The 17074-nt window shown below is 35.2% G+C and overlaps 1 protein-coding gene across 33 annotated transcripts in view; it reads right to left on the bottom strand.

Annotated features, from left to right (window-relative positions):
- Positions 1-17074, bottom strand: part of NRXN1 (neurexin 1) — a 1133558-nt gene that overhangs the window by 181697 nt on the left and 934787 nt on the right. The gene's annotated exons all lie outside the window — the stretch shown is intronic.

The raw sequence follows: 17074 nt of genomic DNA, 5'->3' as shown, positions 1-17074 counted from the left end.
TGATTCTTAGATTATATCTAAGCTAAGTTGAAGCAAAGATACCGTTATCCAAAATGAATGCCCTCTTCACTTCTTCATATGCAAAACCTCATTATGAATCATTCTAACTATAAAGTTGTTGCTGTTAACTTTAGAATTTCATAATATAAGGTGGCAAAGAGAAACATGTGCTATGTCCTCTGCCTCTGAGAAGCATTCTCTAACAGGACTGTCAACTCTACCATGAATTCAGTTGATTTTTAAAGCATGTGGATTGCCCTTAATCAGTCGCACAGAATACCTGTGCTGTAGGCCCTTGTCAGAACACATAACCTCAAACTGTCTGTGGTTCACCCTTCATCAAACCTCAATTGAGAGAAATGACATGGAGGAAGAAGGGTTTAAAGTACACACAGTCCATCCTTTCCTGTAGAAGTTTTAAATCAGAATGTTAGAAACCTGAAGATTTGGGCCACATTCTCTTGACTCTTTGTGAGGTTCTCATCATTATCTGAACTAGGCAGCAGGAGTATGGCATCAGCTTACACTGAGAATCCTTATGGAAAATCTTTTTCAAAATTGTATTAATCAAAGGAAAATATTTTAGGATGTTATTTTGCAGTATTGCTCATTATCTCCTTCACGTTGAGATCCTAAAGGTTTCTGTTGTTTTTTCCCCCCCAGGTTCTTATTGTACACAAAGATCTCTTTCTTATAAGTTAGCATGCTTACATTTTTTTTTGTTTTGATTTGCTTTAGGCATGACGGATGATTTAACGTTTTAAAAAATCACATTTTAACACTATATACATGTTTGTTAAATAAAGATAACTTACTATGTCTCTTAAACGAGATTTTTAAAATTTTCCTGTAGAGTTATATCACGTGTTAAAAATGTATGTACTAAATTAATTACTGAAAATGAGCAAAAAGTAATTCTGTTAAAATAAGAAAATAATGCATGCTTACAAAAAGGTCTGAGCTAAAAAAAAAAAATCTTTAAAAAAAAATCTCCATAGGTCTTTGAGTAATGTTTGAATTTTCATTGGACTTTTGCTGTTTGTTTATTAGCTGGATCAGTCTACACAATACTAAAATGCCTTACAATGACATGCATTTAAATGTAAGGGTCATGAGAAATATGGTGGAAAATAATAAGTCCAGGGGAAAATATACACTAAAGTCTCTGCAGCTATTAAAATTACCCAGCCAGAAGTGATGGCACACATGTATAATCCCAGCAGTTTGGGAGGCCAAGGTGAAGAGGATTGTTCAAGCCCAGGAGCTGGAGACCAGCCTGGGAAACATAGCAAGATCTTGTCTTTACCATAAAAAAAAAAAAAAAAGCTGGGCATGGTGGCACACACCTGTATTCCCAACTACTCAGGAGGCTGAGGTGGGAAGATCACTTGAGCCCAGGAGGTTGAGGCTGCAGTGAGCCATGATTGTGCACTGAACTCCTGCCTGGTTGACAGAGTAAGACCCTGTCTCAAAATAAATAAATATTTTAAAAATTACCCTATCTACATGGACCCTGAGTTTCCTAACAACCAAACACATATGTAGGGCTCTACGCATTTTATAAATGCTAACTCTGGTATTCTTCATAACAGTTCGATGAGGGAGATGCTATTTTATCTTCATTTTACAGATGAGAAAATTAAGGCACAGGGTGATTAAGCAATTTGGCTAAGGTCGCACAGCTGGAAAGAGAAAAGCTGTGGTTCAGATCCACACAGTCAGGCTCCAGAGTCTGGTCCTTAATCATTACACTAGGCTGAGTTTAGGACTGTGGTGCCATCCTATAGTTGTAGCTAGCAGATTTGGTAAATCTAGCTGTTTTTACTATCTGTTTTATCTCTCCTGCTAGAGTAGCATCACTAAGGGGCCTTGTATTGTTCTTTGAAGTTAGTAGACATGTATCAATCAACGTATGCTTAAAATAATTTTGGAATAAATTGCAAGCAACTGATATGTGGATATAACAGAATATTAAAATGATTCTTTTTGTTTCAGTTTCAGCTGAGATGTTAACATGATAAGATAGTAAGTCAAAAACAGATTACTGTTTCCAACTTACAAAATGAAGTATAAAGTTACTTAAGCCAGTCTTGCAAAGGAGAACACTGAGAACTGCTTTTAGGGTCCTGAATTCATTACCTACTTCCAGTCCATCAAAATGCAGACAAAGGCGAGAGATTGACAATTAGAAGAGGATTTCTGGAGACAGTTGAGATGTGATGTGATTTCCACATACTGCAGGGTGGAAGTTTGCTTTTCCCTATCTCAAGTGCAGGAGAAAGGGACATTAGTGGAACATCTAAGAAAATTTGATATGTGTCTTCTGGGACTTGGTGGGTGGCAGTGGTCAAGGTAGTGAGCAAACTAGTATTTGACTATACCTGAGAAATCTTCAAGGGAAGAGACTGTGGCTGGCTGTTGCCCAGTGGCCAAGCAAAGAGATATTGATGTACCAGGAGGCACTTGTGCATTAGGGTTTGTTAGGACAAAGGACACTTGTGGACCCTAGGTTAGAGTCTGTGTAGAATTATATTGTATCCTGTTTAGCAGGGTTACTAAAGGGATTGGGCTGAGTGGTGAAGAAAACTCAGAAAAGAAAAGAAAAGAAAAAAAAAAGAACTTGGAGTTACAATCATAGATGACCAGAGGCTGAGGTGGGAATCCTAAATGACCATCTGAAGGAAGTGCATTTACTACCTCAATGGAATTGCAGGTAAATTCTAATAATGGGGTTAAAGTCTCTAAAGAACCAAATGCTTCCGAAAACTGCCTCCTTAAGAACTTTAAGTATAGGCTGAGCTCAACAAGATGGCTACAATAATCTTAGCCAAGTAAGGTCATTTCTGCCCTTTATGTCTTCTTTCTTCTCCTGCTTCATCCCTGGAGGAATAAGAGAGGGAGAGGAATAGTGAAAGCCATGGAAACAATCATGTTCCTCCCAGTGCAAGTGGGGGCTCCATTGTGGCTGAAGCAGGGATAATGAAGAGGCTTTAACTGACTTCTATTATTACAGAGGAGTAAGCTGATTTTACTTTTTATGTCTAAAAGTGAACGGATGACCTTTTTACTATCCAAGAGGGAGCAAAGCACTATTGAGACTCCCTGTGGACTTCCCTAATGGTTAGAAAGAAATATTTTTACTGAACAAGTTTAAATTCTTGTTACACCTTAGGAAGCAGCTCTTTCAACACAACAAGTACAGGAAGATATCTGTTACTCTAGAGTTGCCCATTGTTTTAGGGTCTCATCTATTATAGACCTGGTTCTTATCCAGGATAGACTGGAAAAAATTCTTGAAGTTTCCTACTTGTTATGATAGGTAGGCCATAAGAGCCTATTTTCATCAGAGTATTAATTATTAAGAAGGTCTAGATTCAGTGAATAGAAGCATTGCAATGTTAAAGGTGAAAAATGCACTAAACTCTGAAATAAGTCCCTTTAACTTAACCTTAAAACTTTCTGCAATATGAAATGCAAAATGCTCATTTTCTAGGTGCAGAAATCTCCAGATTTCATAGGATTTGTTTTTTCGCAACACAATAAAATAAACAATTTAGAAACAATGAGCATCCGTGATGCTTGGAGAACATTTGACTTTTATTTTTTTTACTTTTTTATATTTTTTTATTATACTTTAATTTCTAGGGTACATGTGCACAACATGCAGGTTTGTTACATATGTATACATGTGCCACGTTGGTTTGCTGCACCCATTAACTCATCATTTACATTAGGTATATCTCCTAATGCTATCCCTCCCCCCTCCCCCCACCCCACAACAGGCCCTGGTGTGTGATGTTCCCCTTCCTGTGTTCACGTGTTCTCGTGTCATTTGACTTTTAAATGATGCCCAACTCTTCTTGGTTATGTTCAGTTGTTGCCTCAACTTCAAATGTCTTTGACTTCTCACGGATTTAAATTCTAGAGTTAGCTAGAATGGAACTGAAGGCTATCAAAGTAAGGGTTCAAACAACAGGCCCCACCCTAATTCAGACATTATCTACTTTACCCCAAGTTGCATCAGGCTTTGAAAAACAGTTTAATTATAAATGATCGCCAAAGAGTTTTCCCTGAAAACAATAAATTTAAAATACACATAAAGCACAAAATACTAATATCAAGCATATTTATAAGACCGGTATTTACTATTTCATTCAGAAACTATAGATATTCTTACAACACAACCATCTCATGTTTATAGGATAGCAAGTCATTTAAATTATATAAACAATAAAACTTGCTAAACTTTCTTGCCAATGGATAATTACAATTTAAAAGAATTCATTTCAAACTCTTATTCTCTGGGATTAAATATGATTGTCTTGGCAAATTCTCATCAATATTGCATTAGCAAGACCAGAAGTCATTTCACTGGACATGTACTGATCTCCCTGTACTGTATATTCCTTGAAATAGATAACTGGCTCAAATCATAATTTCAAAAATCTATTATAAGAATATCAGTAACGAGGCATTTATAATTTAATGAAGACTTTCCATGGATTCATTAAATAAACAGTGACAAAGGTAATTATTGATATTTTTACAAAAGCTCATTTCTGAATAAAGATTATATTATTAAACCAAATTAAAGGGAAACATCATGAAATATTACACTAAGAAGGTCCTTGAAGTTTCTAGCAAGTGGCACCATAGTTTAATGCACTGTCTAATTCCATATGAAATAACATATGCACTTGTACGTTTCATGTTTTAACTAAGATTAAGATTTAGTGGTGTAATCAATATCTTGGGTATACTTTAAGCAAGATGTCTGCATGTTACAGACGCATATATAATTTGTGCCTATGAAATAGATAAAGCAGAATACACATAAGTAAAGATTTCAGTCTACATGTGGCATACAGACATGTTGCATAAGATTTTAGTGCACTGTTTCCCCTCACCCCATTCTTGGATTGTTATATAGAAATGTTTGGCTCAACTATGCTCAGGAACAGAGACCAGTAACAAATAAAACTGTCTTTCTCTGTGTCTGTTTACTATACTCCTAGAGAGGAGGACCAAACACTGTGAACAAGCGTGCAATTCAGGAGGGCATGTAGATTAGTAGGGAGTCCTGTTTACGTTCTGTAAACTTCTGTCATGCACCATAGTACAGTCCAGTACTCCAGGACCCAACTTTGGACAGAACTCAACAGTGTCTTTAAATGCTCTCTCCATGCTTGTACTCATTTCAGAATACAGAAAGACTCCCATTCAATCTACATTGTTGATTGAAACCAGAGTTGGGTGAATGGAATGTTTTGCTTCTCCAGAGACTAATCCTCACCAGGGAGCAAAGGTTTTAAGGCATGAAGGGGAGTCTGGAGCCTATAGTCACAGTTGTTGGAGTATGCAACACTGCAGACAGTATCAGAGAGCCATCTGTTATCTTACCTATAAACAAACACACTCAGATAATTGTTAATTTAGCCCAAATACTTCTGGTTTTTTTGAGATGGAGTTTCACTCTTATTGCCCAGGCTGGGTGCAATTGCGCGATCTCAGCTCTCTGCAACCTTTGCTTCCTGGGTTCAAGTGATTCTCCTGCCTCAGCCTCCGAAGTAGCTGGGATTACAGGTGCATGCCACCATGCCCAGCTAATACTGTATTTTTGGTAGAGGCAGAGTTTCTCCATGTTGGTCAGGCTGGTCTCAAAATCCTGACCTCAGGTGATCTGGCCACTTTGGCCTCTCAAAGTGCTTGGATTACAGGTGTGAGCCACTGCCCCTGGCCACCCAAATACATTTCTAAGTGAATTACTTAGAGGCCCTCTTGGCTGGTAGAGACTCTGTTTACCAATCTAGATGGCCTATAATGGTAAGAAGTGGTTTTAATCTAGTTGTTTTAACCTGGCACTGAGATATACATGCCATCCTCTAACCCCCAAAAAGCAACACCACCACATCAAAAACAAGAAGTTCCTGCTGCCCTGTCTCCTATTTTCTCCATTAAATAGCGTCTGTTCAAAATTCATTCAGGTAACTAATAAAAAGTATGTAATATGCACCCAGCATTTTGCTACAACTGGGAGGAGAATAAAAACAGGTAAAGTCTGTTTTCTGCTCCTGGGAAAACTTTCAGTCAAATTGGGAAGGTAAATCGTGCATGCAAATACTCATACCCACAAAAGAGTTGAGTGAGTGGCGGGAAGAAGCACAGGTGCACTGGGGGAAGCATCTGAAGGATCTCAGGAAGCCTCAAACTGCCATGGGGGCAAACCAGCATCTGGACAGCTCTAACACTACCAGCAGGTTCTAATGCAACACCCAGGGACATAGAAGTTATGTTCTCTCTACTTTCTCTCTCTCCTTTCAGGCCCCACATACCAGACTACTCACTATGTGCCAGGTATTGAGCTCTATACAATGTATCTCATCTAAAACTCCCAGCAGACCTGAAAGGTAAGTGCCATCGTCTCTATCTTCTTGGAAACTTTAATCTTGCTGAAATCACACAGCCAATAAGTATGGGTACTGAAATATGACCAAGTTGGTGGGGCATTCTAAAACTGAATAATGTCAGTTGTGTCAGCGTTCCAGGAAAATGTCTTGAAACTAAGGCATCCTTAGAGGACTGAGTCAAGAGGAGGGTTACTACAGGGGGCATGGTTTTGTTTGTTTTTGGTTTTAGGTTTTTTTTTTTTTTTTTTTTTTTTGGCTAGTTACATTTTGTAGCACTACACAATAAGGAATCAGAAGTGGGCAAGATATGTAAGATATGTGGGCAATACCACCTCAGAAACATCTCATTTAGGAGTGATACATTTTTTAAAAACAGCCTTTTCATTTCCCCATCAAATCTTCATTAAGGATAGTGTATCTTTTCTAATATGTCTCCATCCTACAGGATGCTGTATCTCCTTCAATGAGACTATATTCTAGCAGTGATATTAACTTCCTGGAGGCTTAAATTCATCTCTTGGTCCTAAGAATGTCTAATAAAATTTTGTAAGCCTGTGCCAGTCCTCCTCCACACACTGCCTTAGGTGTTAGTTTTTATATGCCCATTTCAACCCCTCAAACATATTAAAAACAACTTAGGGTAGGAAAAAACCTGGTGTATTCCTCACTGTATCCTTCACAACACTTCCCAGAATATCTTTAGTTTTGCAAATTTCCAATATTCTTTCACATCGATTTTCTTTTTTTTAAATTGAGATATAATTCACATATCATAACATTTGCCCTTTTAAAGTATATGGTTCAGTGGTTGTAGTATAATCACAAGGTTGTGCAACCATCACCATTATTTAATTTCAGAACATTTGCATCATGCTCCAATTTTCTTTTGATGAGATAATGCATACAAAATTCTTAGCACATTTAATGGCTACACAGTTCCTGTTAGCTATTAGCATTATTATTATTGCTACAATTATTATTGTTATTCATCCCTTTGAAAAACAATGTTTAGCTTCACCATAGTTTGATGGAAGTTAATTAAAATATTGCTTGAATTATATAGACATTTCGGTTTTGCTAGAAGATACATTTTTAATGTTTACAACTTGCGAAGCAGGTTATCTATTTTGTAAATGGGAAAGCTAAAGCTCAGAAAGGCTGAGACTTGGCCAAAGTCAGAGCATCTATCTATGACTTGGATCAAGAGAGGATATTCTAAAATCTAGCTGTGCTCAACTGTAAGATAAGTGGTTCTCCCATTGATTATGCTGAGGCAGAACATGCTTGATTAGACAACATCCACGTCCCCTCCCATCTCAATATTACGGTTCTAGGGAAATGCTAAATGTAAGGCAAAGCAGTTCTCACAGAAAAAACATAGAAAGATATTACTAGTTGACTTTTTTGAAACACATTGAAGGTGCCTAAGTTTGAATTTGAGTCTCTCTTAGATTTCCTTCAAAATTTAAAAAAAAGATAAACTCTAAGATTTTATTGTGTTTTTAAATCAGAGATTCTCCAATTTAGGAGGAGAAAGAGGACTTTGCATTAGGTTGAAGTATCAGTAATCTGTGAAGCCTTTTGTGAACCATGTATGTTTCTTCCCAAGAAAGTATAATCTCTGATGGAAGGGCTTGTCATTATTGGGAAGAGCCCCTGCCTTGTCAGGTATGTAGGATTTAGTGGTGGTAAAGTGAGAAAAAGGATGGACAGATCTTGAGCTCCAGTGATAACATCAAAACACTTCAGTGCTTCTATTTCCTCATGGTCTCTCCTTAGATGAAATTAAATAAAAAATCAAAACAATGTCAAGATGAATTTAGTCCACTAAGTGACAGGCTGCTGGATCTTTGAATGGGACAATAATCTTGATATTGGTATTTTAAGATATTCTCCATTTTGTTTCACTAATTAAGCCAATACTGGATTATTCTTTACATCGTATTTGGGAAGACATTCTCAAACCATTATGAAGTTCTCCAGTGTGGCCACGGGTCCAGACATATCATCAAGCCTTTTCATGGTACTTCCCCCTTTCAAATAGCATACGTTTGCATGATATCATGATAGCTGTAGAATAAAATAAAGTTACCTTAGCCTCTTGTGAATCAGAGTCATCTCATTGAGATAATGAATTCTATATCTCCATCCACTGAGACAACAACTACTATGAAGTTGAAAGAGTTGCCTTTAAATGTGTCTTTATGTGTAAAGAATGTCTTTTATTATTTTTCTCCCTGAATAATCAATGAGCAGAAATCAAATAGAACAAGAAATAGGCATTGACTTGGTGGCCTATGTAACCTTCTTAATTTTTCACAGGTAATACTTTCCATTTGGATAGTTAGTCTAGTGGTCTGGCATCATAACAAATTCCTTAGGTTGCTGCATGAAAATCTCAGCATCACACTGAATTAAGTTAAGCCTTTTCCAAAGTGTAGTGAGCTGATCAGATGTGGATTACTTGTTTTTGTTCATTTTTTTACATTTAAAAATTATTGTTGCTTTAAAGACCCTTGTTGGAATGTTAAATTACTTTTTCTTGTACAGTCACATTGTACAGTAATTCAGAAAACTATGTGCAATAAACATTGTGTATCAGGTGCTGATTAAAAACACAATCTTTGTTTATTCTGCATCTGCCTGAATCCTTGTCTTTGGGCCATTGCACTCTTTGATATTACCTCCACCAGGAACTGAACAAGGAAGGGGCATTCTATCAATTCTGCTAATTGTTGACATTTTTTATGTAAAAAGGTTTTTCATATAAAAGAGCTTTGGGATTATTTGTGGATTTCATTTACTTGTTATATCCCAGGATCATCATTTTCCAGGAGACCTGACTATATAATTACAATCTAACTCTAATGTTCCAAATTTCCATAGGACAAAGCCCAACATTTTTCAGACAAATAGACATAACATCCTTGGATTGTAATTTTAGTCCTCTGCATGGCAAATGTAACCTTAGTAACTCAGCTATAAGTAAAACAAAATGAACCTTTGTATTTTAGAAAATCCTTAAAAGACATGAAAACATATCAAGAGATTAACGTAATTATTTTCAGTGCTTCCATTGATATAAGCTATAAGCTACATACAGTAAACTGGGAATGGAAAGATCAGTTTGGAAGGAACATTATTTTTTTTTAATTCTATTTGTGAATCATGACTTGCAACCTAAAAATAAGAGTGAGGAAATGTTCTCAAGTGTGTTTGATGGACTGACTTCTTAATGATGCTATGTTAGTTTTCACAAGACTCAAGAAGATCCCTACCTTGAAATGCATCCCAAGAGAAAAGCTGACAGTGCTAACTTTTTCCTTTTCATTTTCTCTTTCTTATTGACTTCTAGTCCAGGACTAGCTGTCTGACATCCTTAGGAAAAAAATGTGTGCATATGGGCATAGAAATGCATTTACCAATGAATATTTTCTAAAGAATCAGCAAAGCTCTGTTATCCCTGAAGTGATAAGTAATAATTCCTACAGCCATCAAAAATAAATCTATGTTCATGTGTGTGATTTTGGCACAACAGAGGAGAATATGGAATCTCTAAGGCTGAAATTCCTAATGATTATGACTTTTTTCATTGTCACAAAACAGTAACACCACCACAAAAATGAAGTAATGCAGAAAAATATTTATCAAGTGTCTTTTAGCTGCAGTGAATTTTGTAAAACACCATACTACTCATCCCATGACTCAAAATTGATAAAATGTATGTTGCTGGTTGTATTTATATACATTTATTTTCCTCAATTGCATGGTTTTCTGGCATAAATGACACTAAAATTTTGGAACTACCATAACACATGAAGTTTAGTATTCACCAATATTTATGTACTTATTCAAAAACCACAGACTTTTTACTATACTCCTGGCAATCTGTTAAGTTCTGGATAAATATGGTTAACAAACCAGATGGTGCTGCTGTCATTATGAAGCTTAAGTCTCACATTATTCGTTATACATTAAAACTTACTGTAGCATATACCGCATGCTAAGTTTCAAGAAGGCAAAGAGTAAGGATAGCATGAGAGGAACTGAATAATTAAGCAAAGCCTCCTTGAGAAGCTGAAGATGAGAAGAAATCAATAATGAACATTTAGCATTTTCCAGGCAGAGAAAACAGCATGTGCACATGGCCCAGGGATGGATTGTACAAAGACAGATCCTTTTATGAACAAATGCAGATACAGATATAAATAAATGGACTCTTTATAGCTGTTAAGATGTGCAAATTATATATGAATATGTACAGGTATTATTCAAAATATTTGTATAAGATATAAAACTAGGTTATGGAATAATGCATAACAAAAGTAAAATATATTATTTGCATAAATAGAGCAATTGAAAAATAGATGGTGAAGCACATTTAAAAAATTTTCCAATCAGAGAACAGAAAATTGTTGAATATATGTAGAACCTAACAGTATGCATCTTGACATTCATCTAATTGTTTATTCCTAAGTGTCATTCATCAATGTGCTTTATGAAATGCAATATATAAAAGACTTCCTGAATCAACAGGGACTCACATCTTTTTCAAAAGTCACTTACTTCTACAATGTCAAAAAAGATTCATCATTCTACGCTCATATTTCTAAACTAATGTAACATGTTTAGTTTCTTTGTGTGGTGGAATGTCTTGTTAACTTATTTATCCAGAGAGCCCTTTTATCTCAAGATGTAGTAAAGAGTTATCCATAAAATTTCTGCCTTAAAAGTTATGTTTGAAATCACTTGACTAGTTTTTCAAGTACCCTCCTCAAATTAGTAGAAGAATGCAGTTTTCACCCTTGACCTTTTCACCTTCCTGTTCACTCAGAAGAGCAGATGAACAGGGTTCAATGCCTGTGTCCCAAAATGCAGTCTTCCAGGCAGTCAACCAGTCACTTTAAATGAGAGGAAGGATTCTTTATCCAATTCTACTTCCGGAAAAATTTTAAATAAAGGAAGTTAAATGAGCATTTGCCCTGAAATTTGGCCAGGAATTTTGAAGCCAAAAACACGCGAAGTGCTCAAATTCAAATAACTCATGGACATTTTTAACTTGAGATAAAAGTTCACTTGTAACTTCTCCAGAGCAGTAACCACTGGAGGCTCTTTGAGGTCATCCATTCCCATTGTTTGCCTGGAAGAGCAAGAGAATATTTTGAAGAGAGTTGTGGATGTTTAACGCAGTAAAGACAGCCCAAGGAATAAACACCTGGAGCAATGTCAACTTAGCAGCCATTGACCAAACAAACAAACAGACAAACACACTTTCTCTCTTTCTTTCTTACTGCTCCATCACACTAGCTTTTCATTTCCATAAGTGTCTCCTGTTCTGACCCATCTCAGGCCCATTGCTCTTCCTTCTGCCTGGTTAGCTGTTTCCTTGATTTCCCCATCCCAAAATAATTGATATCCTATATTGTTTAGAGATAATTTTGAGAACTTAAGGATAGATTTGGGCATTGAATCTGCTGAATAAGAGATAGTGTTTGTGAAATATCATTTCGTGAAACAAAAACTCATTAGTGGTCATCTGTGGAGTACAAAAGACATCTACTTAAAAGTCTGGGCTGACAATAGTTGAAAAGCAAGAGACACTAGGAGGCCATGTCTCTTCTGATTAGCAGAATTATTTGGTGGACTCTGATTATTTCTGATAAATCTTTAAGTACTAAATATCACAGCAAGATTAATATACTGTTGTGATCTTGCATTCCATTTATACACTTCCCCTGCCAAATATGTCCACTGTTTTAAAATAAACATGAACTAAACCTAATAGAGAAGGTAAAAATGCACTGAGAGATTAATCAGAAACATCATTCTAAGGCCAAGTGGAAACCAAATCTAACTTATTCAGTGTTTGGTAATGCCAGTGTCAGAGCTCTGAAATGAGCGTGGATATTCCAGAAGGGCAGGATTTGGCAGCAGATGCGTGACGATGATAATGATGATGATAGCCATCCTTCTTGCCATGTGTCAGGCACTCCTTCTAAGCACTTTACAGGCAATAATACATATGAATATATATGATTATTTTCATTTAAATGATGAGGAAGCTGAGCTTCAAAAGCTTGTCCTAAATCACATGGCTAATAAGTATCAGAGCTGTGATTTTTCAAGCAGTCCAATTCCAGATTTTGTGTGCTAAACTATACCATTGCTCCTCTGAGGAAGTCCAACATGCTTACAAGAGGTTGCGGTTTGTTTAGCTGTGATATTAGTAAGCCTCTTTGAAAAAGAGAGACACTAACATCCTCATTATTGTATACATCAAGTAAAATATCAAGTACTTTTCAGACCTCCACTCCTTTAATTCTCACAATAACTCACTTTGCCAGCCTACCAATCTCCATGTCGAGGATGTTTAAAACTCAAAGCAAGTAGGTACTTTTCTGAAGTCACACAGTTAAAACATCAATCTAGTTACATTCAATCCAGGTCTATCTGGTTCCAAGCTAAGAGCTTTCAACCACATCATGCTACTCCTTCTACAGATCTTCATGATCCCTTGGAATTAGTAGGGGCCAGATGAGAGTATCCTGGGGGCTCTAGACGCTTACCATTTTAGGAAGTTTGTATACTGATAAGTTTTCCAAGATCGGGGTGGACAGACACAGCAATTCCTCTTTCATGGGCATTAAATTAGTCCAGTTGTTTAGAACTGCTAGTAAGTGAAATATTAATCTCCATTAGGGCCAGAGCAGACTTTGTCATACTTCAAGAGCCAGAAATGGAAATACTATCTTTTAGGTTTAATTGAGATTCTGGAGTGTAAGCCTATTTTCAGAGTCTGTAAGAGAGGAACACTCAGAGAAATAGCCAGTGTCTTTCCTCTACCCAACCCCTTCCCACCTTGTTTATATCCCGTTTTTCTCTAGTATGTTTTTTGTTTACAGCCAACAGATTTATTTAAATCATATTTAGCATTGCTTGCTGTTTTGAAAGATGTGCCTCAAGCTTCCAATCAAATCCAAAAGAATACATAATCATCAAAACAAGGTTACTCACGGAGTTTTCTACTAAATAACATTTGTGACTGAAATAGGCAAGGAAACGAGAGATTTAGTTGTAGTTTCCCAAAGGTAATAAACTTAATATTTAAAAAGAAATAGTAATAACTTATCAGCAGCTCAGGTGTTCCACGTGTCATGATCAATAACCAAGTAAATATAGATCTCAATTTTGTAGCCACTTTGGCTGTATCAAAAAAGCCACTGCATAGTACTATTACATACATCTTTTATATGGTTTAGAAGAACCGTATAAACCACCATTAACTATTCCTTTTGTCATCATAATAAAAATAATAGGTAGAGTTGCTGATATATAAAATATGAATTGATCCATTAGAAGTAATTTTCTATTATAATTTTTCAACTTTTTTAGTCAATTTCAGATTATGATTAGGAATGATAATGTTAATCTTGTTTCTCTCCCATTTAACCTCTCTCTTAAAAATATAATGACCACTTCTTAGACCCTTTTCTACTCTCCTTCCATGTATATTTCAAGTTTTCTACTTATAATTTGTAATTATTTAAATTGTTTTATTTTTATCTTAGTTATTTGAAATCAACCTCTACATTATTACCATCTTTTCTTTCTCCCCAAGCTTATAAGCATCGGTCTAGCATTTAATGATAACTTTTAATTTGGGATGATTCTATCCAAGATGCTGCCCCAGAATGACAGTTTTATGAATGCTTAATGCAAGGAATCATAAAGCTTATACCAGTGCTGCCCTGAAAAATTAACCAAATAAAACCCCAAAACTCTTTCTCCTTAATCAAAGAATATGCTTTGATGTGAACAAAAGAGAGAAGAATACTTAATATCAGCTTTGGTTGTACTGCAATTAGCAATTAATAAGTAATAACCTATGATTAGTTCAAAAATCCAACAAATACACTTAATGACAGGTGACTAAGAGATGTGGGAAACATTTAAGTTAGGGCCAAGATGAACAAATGTGAACCTAGCACAATTTGGTTTGGTAACATTAAGCTTTTGATAAGCTTTCCTAGTCAAAATTAAATTATTCCATATTACTTTGAAGTAATTATAATACAATTTTCTGCTTTAATTAATTCTATCAGCTGTCTCAAACTTTGCGATAACAATTTATTTTATGCAAAAAACCCCTAAAAGAAATTATGAAAGAGTTTTCAAGAAAGATTTATAAACTTAATCTTTCAATGTATCTCGTAAATTTAAATGCATGTTTAGCATTTTTAATGGATTATTTACTCATCATTTAGCTTAAACATCATAATGTTTCCAATCTATGTTACAAGAGCTAAGCCATTTCAATGCTTTTTGAACAAGTTACTCTGTTGACATTGGCACAGACCACCAAAATGCACTGATTATGAAAGATATACGGTTAATGCATACAGTATCTGAGCATTAATACAGCATCAAGGCAAAAGCAGGCAATACTCAAGTTCTCCAAATAAACACACAAAAAAGAGAGCTTGATGACCACCTAAAATAACATTTCAACATGGAAAGGTGAGCCTTGCAGCATTCCACATACAGATTAGCTGAGGCTTTCAAAGGTATTGTTGAATTTATCTATTTCTGAGCATATCTTACTTTTAACCCAACTTAATTCTTTGGAAGGACATGCATTACTTTTGATACCTTAAAGACAAAAAAGACCCTTTTCATGCTCTTGCTTGCTAAAACTCTACTAGAACTTTCAATGACATCATATTGCCTCTCAGACTATTCAACTGGAAATTGTATCAGGTAAACTCTCACTCATTATTGCACTAGCCATCTTTTAAATTTTTAAAGAGATTATTAGGGACTGTTTAAAATTATTATTATTCTTCCACTTCTTACTTTTTTTAGGTTTACTCTCCCATCACAATTATTGTCACATGCTACATTCCAGACTATATATATATATATTTGTTGTTGTTGTTTACCCAAGTACTACAATAGAAATGTGATGCATCAATTTTATAAGAAAAAAAAACCTACCCAGCTATGTACCTGGTTATACTCACACATTGTTACAGAGCTGAAACGGATTAACTAGGCAGTTAATAAAACTATTACAACAATAATTGCAGAAATTACTAATGTAAAAGTATCTTGGCCTAGATAGTTTATGTCCCACTTAATAATAATGTTGATAGTAATACGAATAAGTTCTAATTATCAATGACCACTTGCTATGTTCCCAGTTTAGTCTTTTAAATATACCTCTGAACAGTATTTGGTTCACAATGGTCACAAAACAAGTGTTTGCCAAATATTGACTAAATTCTTATATTAACTCTGTGTGAGACAGATGCCATTATTACCTTCACTTAATAGGTAGGGAAACTGAGTCATAAAAATGTCACTTGCCCACAGTCACTCCACTAACATTTGAAGGATCAGGATTTGAATCCAGATCTGTCTATCTCCAAAGTATGTGTTCTTAACCACTACTGTTTTATGTTGCCTTTGGAAAAATATCCAAGAACTAGATTATTACCAGTGATGAAATCTGTTTCAGAATATAGAAAAGTATAACTCCCCTCTAGCTTCATAAAATTAAAACAAAATTACAATCCCTCCTAAATGTATAAAATTAGAACTTCCTTATACAAAAGCCAATTAAATGTAGCACACACACACAAATCCATCAACCAATGTATATTTTAATCATAACTCACTATAATAAAGATGGCTGCTGGATATATTGCCATTTACCATGAGTCAGTCCTTTTGTGGTGCTTATATAATAACCGATCTTAGCTTTACAACTCTGAGATAACCATTATTAAGATCATTTTACAGAGAAAAAGAAGTGGCACAAATTTGCACAGTCACTGTGTTAACCTAAGGACTCAAACTTGGTCCTTTTTTTACTTCAGATGCTACATAAAGCCAGATAAAGTGTATCTCAAAAACTCTGAGATGTTTCAAAATTGAGAAATCTATTAACATGCATCATTAGGACAAATGAGAAAAAAGCAAAATACAATATTAAGATAGATTCTATAAAGGTATTTGTTAAGTTCACTATGCATTTTTGAGATATTTTTAAAAATCACTTAGTAAACTAGAACAATCCGTTGCACGATAAAACTATTTCTACCTCAAATCAACTGCCAACATCACGCTTAACACTGAAAGCATTCCCAATAAAGTAAAACAGTTTTACATTGTCACCAATATGTCTTAGCATTGGTTTAAACATGTCAATCAATGCAATATGACAGGAAATAAAAACAGTTTAAATAATTGATAGAGAAGAAAACAAAAACACACTACTTGCTGTAAACCGAAACCACACTGTTGGATGCAAAAATAGCCATTTAAAATAAAATGAGAGAGCTAGCCTTCAGAAAACCATTCTAAAAATGAGATAAACATAAATGCATACATTCTCATAAGGAGTGGCAAAGATATTGAGCAAAATGTTTTGGAATAAAGAATTAAAATGTGAGTTTAATGACACTATATAATTTTTTGGCAAGTGTTTCTAAATATAGACTCTGTGTGATGGGTATATTAAGAAATATTATGTTATTTTCTTTGAGTTAGAAAATGTCCATATTGGAAAGAATGAACAATGGCAGTCTGAGAAACAAGAGTACTGCAATTTTTGTCTCTAACTATATTTGTAATCTTGAACAAATTACATAACTCCTCTCTCTTGC

This window comes from Pongo pygmaeus, chromosome 12 (assembly GCF_028885625.2).
Source record: "Pongo pygmaeus isolate AG05252 chromosome 12, NHGRI_mPonPyg2-v2.0_pri, whole genome shotgun sequence".
Lineage (NCBI taxonomy): Eukaryota > Metazoa > Chordata > Mammalia > Primates > Hominidae > Pongo > Pongo pygmaeus.
This window is presented reverse-complemented; position numbering and strand designations above follow the sequence as displayed.